Below are 16,858 nucleotides of genomic sequence, written 5' to 3'. Positions count from 1 at the left end.
ATGCCTTTGGTTTATTGGAAACAGTCAAAACTAACAGGCCTCCATTCTCAAAAGAGTACTTTTTATAGTAGCGTGCTTTTTGCAAATCACAAGAGTGCATCATGCTGGAAAAATTATTCTCTATGTTATTCAACCGTTTGTGATTGTTTATGCAGCATTGCTGGCTGGCAAAGATAGGAAAGCGGTCAGTATTTCACCCTTTGCCATGTCCCTCTCCATCCAGTCTTGCATCTGAGTAACACGAGCCCATATAAATAGCAGAAGTTCAGGCAAAGGACAAATTTGACTTTATCATCATCATCACCATCATCATTATAGTAGTTCTAAATCTGTGAAGATGGTTTTCTTCTTTAAATTTGCACTTGTTTTGTTTACAAAGTTGAGCAGTTGGATGCCTAAAATTGAAAATGAAAGTGTAGAAGAAAATGAAACAGTCCATTTGACCTGTGCTTTTTAGCACCAAATTGTTAGGAATAAATGTCCTCGGGGAGACCCTTGAACAGCACCATTTCCTATTTCATTGTAGGAAAGAGTGCCGTTTTAATACCACCCATGTGTTTGGGCAATACCATATTTTTCGAGAGACATCAACATCACTGACATTGGTTCAGAGGGATACAACATAATTAATAATCACTGAGAACTAATAGCAGTAAAACCAAAAGCTTGGCAGAGGAGATTTGTAGCTGTGAATACACTTTTGTTTTTAATAGACAAAAAAAAATCTAATAATTTTTATTTAAAATTAGTATGTGGCACACAAATATATGTAGTTCTACCCCTCCCTTTTTCTTAAATTTGTATTTGTTCACTTTCTTCTGACATCTTCATCTAGTAAGGATTGCTTGGCTTCAGAAGTACACGGGCCCCAGTCACACTTAGCACTAAGCCAAACTTGGCCTTGGCATGAATGAGCAAGTGTCCTGGGGCACAATATGAAAATCACAGCCACTTCACTCTCCTTCACTTCTGCTGCTGCAACGGTACCAGGAACTAAGCCATAGTTTGGCTTAGCACAACATGTGAACCCAAGCTTGTGGTTTGTCTGCCCGCAAACAACCCAGGAGTGGCACACCAAGAACAAACCTTGCTTACAGTTTGTGTTTTCCTTGAAGCAAGATAATTCATGAGCCCAGGTTCATAGATAAACTGTGGCTTAGCTACTGGTAATGTGGCAGTGGCAAGGCTAGGGAGGAATAAAGCAGCCGTGGTTTTCTTACTGTGCACCCGCATGCTTGCTCATTCATGCCAAGACGTATTTTGGCTTTGCATTATGTGTAAATGGTGCCAAAATAGATCCACAGCGATTGAATATATCTGCTGCAACAGATATAGGTAAGCAAGTGGCTGGAGTATATTTTATTGCAAATGAATGAATTTATTTATTGTTTGGTGTACAAAATTGGGGGGGAATAATGGTACAATTTGTGGCAGTTGAAACATAGCTTACTTTACAAATGTAATGTTGTTCTTACTTGAATTCTAGAATGATTTTATTTAGGTACCGTACCACTATACTGAATAATTTGCAACTTTGGTAACTGTTTTCCCACTTCCTACCCATGCTAGAGTCCGTTCAGGTTGGCAACTGCATTGAATTCAACTTTCCTGTTTTGTCACCTTCAAGTAACAGAGTGAACTATTACACTGAATGGAAGTTGGCTTGCAGAACTTGAAAAGTTGAAATCTTTATACTTTATTTCCTTGATCTAATTCCTAGGGGATTCTTCCTTCTCTATGGCTCAGTTTGGACATCAAGCCAAACCATGATTAAAGAAGCTTAACTATGGTTTAGTGTAGTGTCTACAAGGTATGGCTATGTTAATTCAATCTAATAGTAAAGCATTATCTGAAACTCTGGTTCCGAGGAGGTTTGTGATTCATATTCTCCACTACCTATGGTTCGGATGTCTGAATTAACAGACCACCATAGGTTGGGCATTGCTCAGCTTCCGGAAGCTGTCGCATTCTGGCAATGGGCGTGAACTTATGAAGCTGAATGTGCAGAGGTGGGAAATGAAAGCAGACAAGTAGCTCAGAACCATGGTTTGCCTGCCGTACCCTAAATCATAATAAGCACAAACCATGACTTGGGATGTCTTTGAGAATTTAGTAGAAGTCAGTTACAGAGCAATGCACTAACGCTGGCCCACATCATCAACACAGGTCATGCAACATATGGTTCTTTAGGGACCAATATACATTCACTGCCTTTGGCTGCTGTTGAGAAGCTCTTCTGTTTGCTTGGCAGTCCATGCAACAGAGACTAACACTCCCTTGCATCTGCCATGTCTGCCGTTCTAAATGCACACCAGGGCAGCACACCCTTGACACTCTCCCCGAGCCCTGTCTACTGTGGGCCTCTACAGTGCATGGTCAAACATTCATTGGGGGCTCTTCAACGGAGCTTGGGTAGCCACCTGCCAGGGAATTTTTTAGCTGTGACTCCTGCATTGTGGGAAGTTAGACTGGATGACCCTTCAGGCTCTTTCCAACTCTGCAATTTTAGGATTTAAATATCACTCCCTGCCCCGTTGATCACCGGTATGGAGAAGGGTTTGAGTGCAGCCACCATGGGCAGCAAGTAACATGTAAAGTGGTCCTCATTTCAGTCCTTACTCAGGTTGATTTCTTTCTCTCTAAATCTGTTCCTTTTCTTCCTTCTGGCCAGCACCCTGAAAAGAAAGACAGGATAATTTGAAAGATAAAAGAAGTTTGGAAGTCTTGATCTCTAGCTTAGGAAGTTGGTCTGGCAATGAGATACTTTATATATATATATATATATATATATATATATATATAAAACAAACTAAATACATTTTGTCAGTTAACTCTTTAAGTGCACTCAGTTCACAGAGAGGATATGCCCCAGTTACCTCCTTTCACACAAGTTCTATTTTTTGTTCAGCATTTTGTTTCTGTTCTCTTTATTTCAAATGGGCCTCTGCTTCAGGCTCATGACTGCGGATAAAAAAACAACGATATGTGCCTGAAAAAAGACAAAAGAATTTTATAACAGTTTTTAAAGCCTGAATAGCCTTTAATTCTTTAATATCAGTACGTTTTATGTAAAACAGTTTTCTTTTGGATTTTTTTTAATTTGCCACATGCATTTGTTCACATTTGTAAATGACTTAATGGAATTCTCACTTTGTTTATTTGTGTAATGTGTATAAACTGGGTTTGTGACTTAAGCATATTCATATATGGTCAGTGGTTACTTTAATATTGTACTGCTGCTGGTTATTTTTTTTTTTGGGTGGGGGGGGTGTAGAATCTGCCTTTGGATGACAAAGTACCTCCTGCTTAGACATGGAGGGAAAGCTCTTTTTTAAAAAATAAAAATATATATGAAACTTTTCAAATCTTGTCTTAACATATTTTGAAGTTTTCAAAATGAGTTTCAATCAAACCTTTTGGCAGTACAGTATTCTTGTATTTGTTGTTGTCTGTGTGTAGGTACTGGTACCTTCTTTGTTTTTTTAAAAAATGTTTAAGTGTTGGCTTTAAAGTGAATTTATCTTTAGTATGATAGTAATATGAAAATTATAGGGTTTGTGTGCAGAGAATTTTTTTATAAAAGTGCTTTGTAAAAAATATGTATTCTAGCTTTCGCGGTACATATGTGTGATAACTTTAATATCCATGACAGTTAAGTGCAATTATTTCATCACTCTAAAAATGCTATTTTTGTGTCGGTTACTGCAGGTGTTCCATGTCTTTGCAAAGTGACACATTTTGATGCCTTCTTGATAAAGTGGTAGATTTTTTTGTAGCTTTCTAGAAACTTTGTATTCATACAGTATCGATTGAAAATAAAGAAAATAAAGTCATTGTTGCATCTGTTTTAATTTGACTAGAAACCGTCAGTTGTGGAAACATTGCCTGGGAACTGAAGGAAAGGACGGTGTCACTTGACAAGACTGAAGTTCTATATTATACCATGTTCCATGACACTGGTGCCACCACATTTCCAGGCAGTCCTACAACCGCAGGGGCTTTAGTAGTTGGGGTGGAAAATCAAATTACTCTTGAGATGCTGAAACTCTTAAAAGAGTTGCCCCTCCTTGAAAGAAGATGTCCAATGGAGACCAACAATGCTTCCATTAATACTCTACATCTTACAAATTACATTGCCCAGGTGTGCAATTTTTAGCGTATCTCCTTTGAGAGAGAATGCTGGGATGTCATTATGACAGGTTTTCTGAAGGGGTTGCCTGCTTATTGCAGCAAAAGGAACAAAGAGTCTTGTGGCATTCGGTTATATAAATAATAATAATAATAATAATAATAATAATAATAATAATAATTTATACCCCGACCATCTGGCTGGGTTTCCCCAGCCACTCTGGGCGACTTTCAACGGAATATAAAAATACAATAGTCTATTAAACATTAAAAGCTTCCCTAAACAGGGCTGCCTTCAGATGTCTTCTAAAAGTCTGGTAGTTGTTTTTCTCTTTGACATCTGGTGGGAGGGCGTTCCACAGGGCGGGTGCCACTACCGAGAAAGCCCTCTACCTGGTTCCCTGTAACCTCACTTCTCGCAGCGAGGGAACCACCAGAAGGCCCTCGGCACTGGACCTCAGAGTCCGGGCAGAACGATGGGGGTTATATTTTGTGTAGTCCACAAAAGTTGATGCCACAATAAATTTGTTAGCTTTTAAGATATCACAAGTCCTTTTGTTATTATAGTTCGACAATGGAACGGTCTCCTCCGGAAGGTGGTGGGTTCTTCTTCCTTGGGGTTTTTAAAGCAGAGGTTGGATGGCAATCTGTCATGGATGCTTTAGCTGAGATTCCTGCATTGCAGGGAGTTGGACTGGATGGTCCCAACTCTACGATTCTACGACTCTATGATTGAATTGACTCCACTTAAATCATGCTGAGGTGATGTTTTGGCTCCATCACTTTGTATCTCTCCCTAGGAGCAAGACTCATCAAACACGGTGAAACTTACTTCTGAGAAAGTATGCATAGGATCCTCTCATGCTATAAGTCTTTTACACTAAACCACAAGTCAGCTACCGAGGAAGGGGAGGGGACTAAAAAATGAAGTAATGTGAGATTCATTTAGTAAGAGTATTGCATCATTTGAAGTAAGATCATAAGGGGGGGGGAATACCTGTTCCCTCATTACATGGCATTATCTCAACTCTCTTTAAAGCCATGGAATCAAGTAGTGCTATTTTGATAGAATAATGGAACTGATAGATGCATTGAGAGATGAGGGGGAATATATATATATATATTGTATTTATATTCTATATGCTATTTATACAGCCTCTATGAGTGTTGTGGAAACATATTAAAGATATATATATATATATATATATATATATATATATATATATATATATCTTTAATATGTTTCCACAACACTCATAGAGGCTGTATAAATAGCAGCCCAGGCAATGAATGGAAAAGCAACTTGCACCAGCCATACTAGATAGGTTGAGCACATTAGTAACTATTTCATTTACACGGTGAAATGTCATGGCAATGATGTACGGCAGGCAGGCTTGAAGATGTGGGAAATATTCATGGAGGCAGACGGAAGGTCAGAGGTGAAGCTGGAGAGAGGGAGTCTGCTGCTTTCATCAGAATGATCAAGAACTTTTGAACTGTTCTGTCATCCTCAAGCAACTGTTTAATATGCAGACTACTGAGCTGTGATGTTAAAATTCCTTCAGAACAAGGTATGAGGGATATGCATTTTTTTTTTCAAAAATCAGTAGAATTATATACTATAACCACTTACCTGGGAATAGGCACCATTTAATCCAACTGGGTTTACTCCCAAGTACATCTATATAGCGGTTATGGTGAGAGAGAAATTAATTTGAATGACATGTGTTGTGTGTGCAACACAGATCAGTCAACATTTATATAGATATTTCTGCCTTCCCATCTTTCCTGTGAAATTCTCTCTCCATTCCGTACTTTATGCTGTTCATGTTGCCTTCCTGATTCTCTCAGTATACACTCCTGCTGAGGGATATTTGTTCTACATAACTTATTCACCAACACACTTTCCTGAGGTGGAAGTCTTTCCCGCCTTTTGTTCCCAGATCACCACAGAGTTGACTGTATAGCTCTGCAGATCTTCCATGATCAGTGTTTCTCTTCACAGTGCTTCTCTGGCAGTCATGGTAAAGCTGCTACAGTTGAATGATTTAAATTCCACAGGGAACAGTGCTGTTTCAGGACATTGGAGATCATTCAAATATTTCAGAAATGTGGACATTTTCCTTAAATAGCTACGCACATTAGAAACTGAATTAAAGTTGCCGTGTTTTGTTTCTGCTTTTTAGATTTTCACTAAGTAACTGGATCTCAGCAGTGCTTTAAAGATTTGTTTGAACCAACATGTTTTGATAAATAATTGGCAGCCGACTTGTGCACTGTTCGTGTGTGGGTGAAGTGTTTTCTTTTAGTTCTCTCTGTAGCCTTGGTGCACCTTGATGTCAACAAAGCTGCTAAGGGGAAGAGGGCAATGGGACAAAAAGATGGCTCCTGGCTTGCCTAACCATGTTGTACTACTGTGCCCAACCGTGCATTAAAACCAGAAAGGCAGGCAACCTAAAATTTGCCTTGGGGCTAACAAATCCACTTAGCAGACCTGCATTCCAAAATACATGTTTAGTGAAATACCAAAGTCTTGAAAGAGATTGAGAGTTAACAGTCTGATTTTAACACACACGCACACACACACACGCACGCACACACACACACACACACACATACACTGCTGTCAGAAATTCTACAGCAAACACTAGAGTGAGGTCGCAGAATTCATTAGTGAGCATAAGTCAACTGAGCAGCTCATCTACATTGAAAAAATCCCAGACATTGTTGAAACACTCTTCTGAATGGCAGGGGTAAGGCCACAGTGGTCCTGTTTAAAAGCACATTTGGAAGTGGTAGGCTGAAGTCTGACTGTAGAACACAGAGCCTTTTACTTTTCCAGGTCAGTAGTGTACTTAAAAATGCATTTTATGCAGCCTGTACTTGTCTTAGCAAGAAAGAAAAAATCTGCAGTGGTTTTTATGGCAAAGCACAGTTCATTCTATAGCTCACAGTAGTGTTAATTTCTTCTTTTAATATAGAAAAAAAGTGAAACTTAGGGCAGCTGCTTGAGGGGAGGGACACGACATGTCAAAACTAGCATCTCCCTCTGAATGTTAGAGTTTGGTGGAATGTGGGGGCATCTCTTCAGCTTCCATTTTGTTTATCCCTCAGTACCTTACCTAACCTTTCTTCTATACCTGTTTGCTTCCCAGTCCTTTTTCAGACTCATCCTCATTCATTTGTTCAGCTTGTCTTCTGTCTATCCTTTGGTTCAACTGCTGGATCTACCTGTCTGAAATCTGGCAAGGTTAACCCCCTCTTGAGGAACTACCATCTCTCAAAATTTCATGCACTTATATGGGGTGTGGTGGGGGAGGTTTGAGCTAGTTTGGTTTCCCAGTGGAAGTAAATAAATGAGAGGAACAAAGATTTAGATTTTGAAATTTTGATTCAGATTTGAGAATCTAAATTGATCTAAACTGAGTTGGGGCCTGATCCAAATTGCCAAATCGGTGTGTGTGTGTGGCTTGCACAGCCCTACTCTACATGCAAATATAAAACAAGAATGATACCAGATGTATCTTTCCATAGGATGTAAAATATTGATTATGGTCACTGTTTATCACAGATATCCCAGGATTGCCGATTTTCCTCATAATTATAAAGCCCATCCCAAGAAGCACAGGGATAAGATGGGTGTTCTCCTGAATGCCTTTGCTTTCTCCCCATGGCTTTCTCTGCCACCTTCAAAATCCCATTGTGTCACTGCTTGCGAAGTCAGCTACCCCAAACTGCAAACACAGATTAGGATTAGCTCCCTGCAGTCTCACACTAACTCGTTGCTTCTGTGAAACAAATCCGAGTTTAAACTGAGATGATTTGGTAAGACTTCCAGGAACGTAAATAATCTTAATTGAGTAATCATAGCTTTTCAGCCCTGTCTTGATACGCAAGATAGGCACATTAATTGGCAATCCTTCCCCACTGTTACAGATGTACCATTAGAATACAGATTCTGTTATTACAGTGGTTGTAAAGCCTTCATCTTTTAAGATGTTTTAACTTTGTTTTCTTTGCAGTCTAATGTGTTGAATTATCTATGATCATTTTATAGGTGTCAATATAGATGTCTTTGAGATGCTGAAGGACATGTGTGAAAACTTGATAAATTTATCAAAAGTTACCACTACATGCTTACTATTTTCTTTTTCATTCCTTATCACAAGTATCAGAGCAAATTCACCAAAATAAATGTCTGCCCTTAGCAATCAGACCTAGTAATTAAAATCAGTGGTCCACACTGATTAATCACTTTGTTGATTCATTAGTTGACTAGTGATCAATCAGGAAAAGGAATGAAAGAGTGGAGCCCTGCTTCAAACCCTGAAGTTGTTCATCTTACACCAGGCACTTATTTCCCTAACAAATTGCCACTCTGGGATAAAGAGTACTTTATTCCTGAATCACCCCCTGTAGATTTGTTTATGGCAACAGACACCCAAATTCTACTGCCACCGAACAGCTTGTTGACTGTAAAAGTCACAGCACAGTAACTACATACAGCCATCTGAGACCAATAAAACTGTGTCAGAATCTGTGGCATGGCTGTAATATTGAATTGAATGTAGCTGAAATGCGGTTTGAAAAAGCTGGGTGGCGATCGCATAAAAGGAACCGGCTTGTTTTGATACAACAGTCGGAGTCACTGGCATGTCGTCTGTTTAAAACAGAGATTCTGAGACAGCTGCTCTCGGGGAAGAACCACAAAGCAGAATACCTAACATGGAGAACAATGAGGTTGCCTCCTTTGTGGCCCAACAGGCTGCGTCAATTGTGACAGCAGAGCTTCCCCTCTTCAAGAGCAACAGATTGCAAGGCATCCGGCAAGTTACCCTTATGTGGCAAAATGTGCTGCGCCGAGCAGAGCAGGGCTACGTGCTGCAATATGGCAAAACAGATTGCATAGCATTAGCACTGCTGACAATGGGGCATTCATTAAGTGGGACAACAGGGTCATGGAAGAGTTTGTAGGAACTCCATTGGCCAGGCCTGTGTTAGCATATGCATATCGGAGCGACATATGGCAGCTGGTAACTTTCCTGTCACAGATGTGGAAGCTTTTGTTTTGATAGAGTGTTTCATGATGATCCAGTACATTTCCCTCCCTCCCCTGTTTCATGGGTGAGCAAAATGAATAAGATTAAAGTCTCTGATCGGTTGTCTGGTTTTGATTGCAGAAAATCTCTCTCGCTTGTTTCATGCTCTGTAGTGCAATCTATCCATTGGCTATGGAAGTGCTGCTTACTGCTGCATATCTAACAGAAAACTGATTTGCAAAAACATGGAAACTTAGTTTCTTTTTGAAAACTGTGAGCTGTTTTAATTTTCTGCTCAAACGTGTCTGAGCTGCTGCTGGTTTTGATGTTTTGTTTCGCTGGGAGACCTTTTTTGTCTTGTTGTCTAAAATATTCAATCAACGCATTAATTTAGTAAATTATTCCCACCAAGGTGATCCACTCACTAATGGTTCTTTGTTAATATGTGGGGGGGTTTTAAAATCTAAAGTTGAGCAACGTGTTCCTCTGTGGGAAAGATTTCAGTGCTGAGAAGATCGTTATTTTTATATCGTAAGGTCATGATCCAGCGCACATGTTCCCAATTCACAAGTCCTGTTGAGCCAATGTGAATTTGGTGCCAATAACTTTGTGCTAAATCAGTGTCTGAGGGTAACTGTTACTAAGCTGGTTATTCTTAAAAACCTACCATGTTTTAAATGCTGTGATATTTCTGTTTTTAAATCTGCAGATGGACTATTTCAGTGGTTGATTTCCTGAGTTCTGAATTAATTCTGCCACCAGTGCTATTTGTTGTCAACACTAAAAATTGTTTACTTGTAAATCAGGTTTTTACTTTAATTCAGACAAACTTTTAGCCGAATGTTTGTTTCCGTTTAAATAACTACTTTAATTGATTTTAACAGCTAACTCAGAATCAATTCTATACAGTACTATAGGACACAACATTAGTTACATTTATTGAAACTGCAGAAACTTTTATGTGTGAACAAAAGCAAGCAAAGTTATATTCAGTTACTGAAGAAAGCTGAGGTCATAAAAATCCTTAAGTGCACCTGCCAACTATATTACTCTATTCTGCAGAGGCCATCTGTAAGCATGACGAGATAATTTGTTCCTCTAGGCTTCCTCCTCCCTTGGGAATGCTGACAAAAGTGCCTATTGTTACAGGTTATATTGTAATGGATGTTTTTTAAAAAACTGCCTGGATTTTTTATAATTATTACTTTAATTGTGACAAAACACACACACACACACACACACACACACACACACACCAAGGAATCTAGATGGAAAATGCCAGCCTTTATCAAACATACAATTTGGAATGGGCTGAGATGATACAGAAGAACAACGTTGTTTACTTTTTGCCTCTGTTGTTAATGTTTAATGATTGACTTTTTAAAAAAAAGATATTTATTAAAGTTTTCAATATTAATACAAAAAAAGAATCAAAAAGAAAAAAGAAATAACAAAAATACAAGAATAAAAAGTAATTAAAAACAGACATAATTTCCAATGCTTATTTTCATTAACATATTTCCCCGACCTCCTCATACCTCCCTTTTTTGTATTCCAATTCCAATTATTAGTTCAGCAAATCCTTATCAATAAATTTTAACCTATTTCTAAACCCTTTCCCCCCCGGGTTCTCTTAAATCATACAGCTGGAAACCACTTAATTTCTATCCGACATCATTCTAACATTCATTAATTTTACAATATTTCTGTAAATAGTCTTTAAACTTCCTCCAATCTTCTTCCGCCGACTCTTCTCCCTGGTCACGGATTCTGCCAGTCATTTCTGCCAATCCCATATAGTCCATCATCTTCATCTGCCATTCTTCCAGAGTGGGTAGTTCCTGTGTCTTCCAGTACTTTGCTATAAGTATCCTTGCTGCTGTTGTAGCATACATAAAGAAAGTTCTATCCTTCTTTAGCACCAATTGGCCGACCATGCCCAGGAGAAAGGCCTCTGGTTTCTTCAGGAAGGTATATTTAAATACCTTTTTCATTTCATTATAAATCATTTCCCAGAAAACCTTAATCCTTGGGCACGTCCACCAAAGGTGAAAGAATATACCTTCATTCTCTTTACATTTCCAACATTTATTATCGGGCAAGTGATAAATTTTTGCAAGCTTGACTGGGGTCATGTACCACCTGTATATCATTTTCATAATATTCTCTCTTAAGGCATTACGTGCCGTAAATTTCATACCTGTGGTCCACAACTGTTCCCAGTCAGCAAACATAATGTTATGTCCAACATCTTGTGCCCATTTAATCATAGCAGATTTCACCGTCTCATCCTGAGTATTCCATTTCAACAGCAAGTTATACATCTTTGACAAAATCTTAGTTTTGGGTTCTAACAGTTCTGTTTCTAATTTTGATTTTTCCACCTGGAAGCCAATTTTCTTGTCCAAATTATATGCCTCCATTATCTGATAATAATGAAGCCAATCTCGCACTTTGTTTTTCAATTTCTCAAAACTCTGCAGTTTCAGTCTATCTCCCTCTTGTTCCAAAATTTCCCAATATTTCGGCCATTTGGCCTCCATATTGAGCTTTTTCTGAGCTTTTGCTTCCATTGGTGACAACCACCTTGGGGTTTTCTTTTCCAATAAATCCTTGTATCTTATCCAAACATTGAACAATGCTTTCCTGACAATATGGTTTTTAAATGCTTTATGTGCTTTAACCTTGTCGTACCACAAATATGCATGCCACCCAAAAACGTTGTTAAAACCTTCTAAATCCAAAATGTCTGTGTTCTCAAGAAGCAGCCAGTCTTTCAACCAGCATAATGCTGCTGATTCATAGTAAAGTTTAAAGTCTGGCAGGGCAAATCCACCCCTTTCCTTTGCATCAGTTAATATCTTAAATTTTATTCTGGGCTTCTTGCCCTGCCAGACAAATCTAGAAATATCTTTCTGCCACTTCTTGAAACAGTCCATCTTGTCCACAATTTGCAATGTTTGAAACAAAAACAACATTCTGGGCAATACATTCATCTTTATAACTGCAATTCGACCCAACAAGGAAAGCTTCAAATTTGACCAGATTTCTAAATCTTTTTTCACTTCCGTCCAACATTTCTCATAATTATCTTTAAATAAATTCCCATTTTTAGCTGTCATATTTATCCCCAGGTATTTCACTTTCTTAACCACAGTCAAACCTGTTTCATTCTGAAACCTCTCTCTTTCAAACGATGTTAAATTTTTCTCTAAGACCTTGGTTTTTAACTTGTTCAGTTTAAATCCTGCCACTTGACCAAACTCTTGAATTAGTTCCAAAACCCTTTTAGTACTAGATTCTGGCTCCTGTAACGTCAAAACTAAGTCATCTGCAAATGCTCTCAATTTGTACTGTTTGGCTCCGACCTGTATACCTTTAACCAACCGGTCCCTTCTAATCATATTCAGCAAGACCTCCAGGACCGATATAAAAAGCAATGGGGAAATTGGGCACCCCTGTCGTGTCCCTTTTTCTATCTTAAGTTCTTCCGTAACCACATTATTTACAATTAATTTGGCCTTTTGTTCAGAGTTTATTGCACCTATACCATTTTCAAAACCTTGGCCTACCCCCATACCCTGTAGGTTCTTTTTCATAAAACTCCAAGAGATATTGTCAAAAGCTTTCTCTGCATCCACAAATATCAGAACTGCTTTAGTGTTTATATTCACTTCTAACTTCTCCAAAATGTCAATTATGTTCCTCAAATTGTCAGATAAGTGTCTTCCCGGGAGAAAGCCCGCTTGGTCCTTATGAATCTCTTCCAACAATACTTTTTTCAGTCTCTTAGCTAAAATGTCAGCAAAAATTTTGTAATCCACATTTAGTAAGGATATGGGACGGTAGTTCTTAAGTTGAGTCTTTTCAGTCTCTGTTTTCGGTATAAGTGTAATATAAGCCTCTTTCCACGACTCTGGTGCCCTTTTCCCTTCCAAAATTTCATTGCAGACTTCCTTCAAGGGTTGTAATAACCAGTCCTTCAAAGATCTATAATATCTGGAAGTCAGCCCATCCGGTCCTGGAGACTTGCCTAGTTGCATATTTTGGATGGCACCTTCTACTTCCTGATCAGATATTTTACAATTCAACATTAATTTACTTTCTTGGGATATTTTTTGTAATCCATTTGTCTTCAAAAATCGGTCTATGTCCATTTCTTTCTGTGGCCCTTGTGAATATAATTGTTTAAAGTACCTCTGGAAACAATTTCTAATCTCAATTGGATTATATATATATTCTTTCCTTCCACTTCTAAATTTGTGATGGTATTTTGTTTTTGTCTTTTTTTCAATTGCCAAGCCAATAATTTCCCACATTTATTCACTGATTCAAATGTCTTTTGTCTCATTTGTTTAATTTTCCATTCTATTTCCTGATTCATCAGTTCCATATATTGTACTTGATATAGTTTTATTTCTCTCAGGATCTCCTGCGACTTTGGCTTTACTCTCAATTTTTTCTCTCCTTCTTTTATTTTCTCCAAAATTTTGTCTTTTTTCTCATTTTGACCTCTCTTCTTTATTGCATTCTGTTGTATCAAAAACCCTCTCATCACAGCTTTACTTGCGTCCCAGATTACTCTTTTTTCAACATTGGTACTCATATTTATTTCAAAATAGTCTCTCAAAGTTTTTTGGGCCTTTTTATATACTTCTTCATCTCTAAATAAGGTGTCATTCATCCTCCATCTGAAGGAACCGGTTGTTGTTTGCTTCATCTCCATCCTTACAGCGTTATGGTCGGAGCAAGTTTTTGGGCAGATTTCCACTTTCTTTATCTTTGGTGCCATTCCTCTAGTAATCCATATTTAGTCAATTCTGGTTTTAGTCATATGTTCTGTTGCTCCTTCTGCCACAGAGAACTGGTCAGGTGTACAGTGGTACCTCAGGTTAAGAATTTAATTCGTTCTGGAGGTCCATTCTTAACCTGAAACTGTTCTTAATCTGAGGTAGCACTTTAGCTAATGGGGCCTTCCGCTGCCGCTGCACGATTTCTGTTCTCATCCTGAAGCAAACTTCTTAACCCGAGGTACCATATCTGGGTTAGCAGAGTCTGTAACCTGAAGCATCTGTAACCTGAAGCGTCTGTAACCCGAGGTACCACTGTACTGGTAAAAGACAGGGCTGCAACCACCAGGAAGTTCCTGGTTTGAATCTTGCATCAGGCGAGTCACTCCATCTCGGCCAATGGCAATAGGAGAATAACAACACTGGCTTACCTCACAGCTTTACAGTTAAGGGCTCCAGCTGGAGAAATAACCAGTGGCCTTCCAGTTATTGCTGGATTACAGCTCACATCATCTCTGACTGGTGGCTATGCTGACTGGGACTGATGTTGCAGTCCAACATCTGAGGAATCACAAATTACAGAATCACAGAATTGTAGAGTTGGAAGGGACCACAAGAGTCATCTAGTCCAATCCCCTGCAATGCAGGAATCTTTTGGCCAACGTAGGGCTCAAACCCATGACCCTGAAATTAAGAGTCTCACACTCTACCAACTGAGCTATCAGCCACCTTGGCATTTGCTGTCACAGAACAATAGGGTCAGGACCTTGCCTTCCATCATCAAGAAAGGGTAAATGGTCTCATTCTCTGCACTGTAGCAGCAGCAGTCTCCATCACAACAGCACCTTCAGTATAAGGGAAAGCACTGATGTCAAGCTAGACATAAGGGGTGAAAGAGCCTTGGACATGTTTTTAAAGTCAGTGCAATTTATGAGGAATAAATATTATCTGTGGTTGTGAGTTGTGGCAACTAGATAGTGCCTCCATAGTAAGGGCCTGTATGCATGACCAAGATCAAGTTTGGAATCCAGTTTTGGAAAAGTGCATGACTTGGCCCAAAGCACTTTGGAGGCTGCCCAAACTATCAAAGAGCACTGAACAGGCAACAACAAGACAATACATTACTTCAACATCCTTCCCCCATAGCACTTTGATTAGCGAGTCCAGGTGAAATCATTCTCTCTGAATAGATGCTGGGCACGTAAGTCACAAAAGAGCTCACCCTCTCCCCACCTTGGCATATTCCTTGTAAGGAAAGTGGGGAGAAGTAGCTTGCTCACACCGTAGGTGACCAGGTGAATGCACAAAATTTCAGGCAGGCAGCTGACTGAATTGGCAATGGAAGGCTGGACCTCTCCATTCCTCCACCAGTCAACTTCATTTCTGTACTCACTAGGGAGGAATGGAAACCCATCCCTGAGCACCTCCTTCCTTTGCCAACTTCTTTGGTAGTAAGCTTTAAAAAAACCCAGAACTAGGCTGCTGAGAGTTTGGTATCCTGTGTCATCATGCTGTGGCCAGCATGGGAACACCGCCTACAAGTCTCTGAGCTGGCTAGTAAAAGGAAATGGCAGGCTAGTAACTTTTCTGGGCTATTTACAAGGCTGAATTATGTACGGCCTATATGTTTTCTCTATACAACGAGGTTGTGGCTCCGAGACAATAATGCCTCGTTGTGATTCACAGCATGATAATTGCCCCCATATGCATAAACCAGTATCACATCTGCTGGAAAGCACATCTGACCAGCAGCAGGTGGGTTTTCTGCATTTGTCGAAAGAATAAACGAGTTGCCGTGTAAATGGAGCCACCTAGTGGTTAATATTGATCAGTAACATCATAAATCATCCAGAAAAAGAAAAGTATTTATGCAGGCCCATTAAAAAAGACAAACATAGTAGGGCAACACCTTTATTAGGCCTACCATAATATCAAAAGTTAGTAAGAAAGACTTTGAGTACTCCAAGTGGAAGATTACAGCTAGAGAGAAATATAGAAGACTACAGGGTTTTGTATTTTCAAAAATGAGGGATTTTATCTTCAGGGCTACTGTCTCTTCTGATACCCCATCTTATTCTAGAAGCTAATGCAGACTTGACAGCATGAATACCACACCACTTTCTCTCTCCCCCCCACCCCCCTGCTCTGCCTCCCACCAGACTCTGAGCTGGTGAAGAGTTCTGGAGAAAGTTGCTCACTATTTTGTGTGGCCAATAATAATAATAAAAATAATTCAACTAAGTTTTAGAATTATCAAACATGTTTGGCTATGATAGCCACACACTTCAAGCAACACAGGTCTTTCAAATGATGCGAATCTCTGAATGTCTCATGCAGGTCGGTCTGCCTGAAACAAGAAACATGAACCCAAGAGAACAGTTGGACCTATTCCTCCAGAACACATTTTTAAGGCAAAGTCAGGGTGCATCCACATGGGTGTTAATTATGGGACTGGTGCTCATTATGCATAGTTTTTTTAAAAAAAACTAATCCATATGTATTTTTATCTACTTAATCTAGCTATACCTATACCTATATATATATGTGTGTATATATATCTATATGTATGTATGCATGCATGCCTTACACTACAAATGAGTCCTTAGTATGTGTGTATACACACACACACCAAGGACTCATTTGCCGAGTGAGGCCTTTATCTTGGAAGCATCCGTAAAGAGAATGTTGCTGTAAGGAAGCAATGTTTCATACCAGCCAAACTGTATCTGCAAGATTCCAAGAAGTAACTTGCAAAAGCCTTGGCTTTCTTGTAGAGAGCAGAGACAGTTCTCATTTCCATATTAATTGCTTCCAGGGGGGGGGAAATCCTTTTGCAACTCCATCAACTCAGAAAATTGCAGGAATCGAAGGACGGCATGCAGTTCATTTCCTGTTGTTTTC

Source organism: Podarcis raffonei, chromosome 1 (genome assembly GCF_027172205.1).
Source record: "Podarcis raffonei isolate rPodRaf1 chromosome 1, rPodRaf1.pri, whole genome shotgun sequence".
NCBI lineage: Eukaryota > Metazoa > Chordata > Lepidosauria > Squamata > Lacertidae > Podarcis > Podarcis raffonei.
This window is presented reverse-complemented; position numbering follows the sequence as displayed.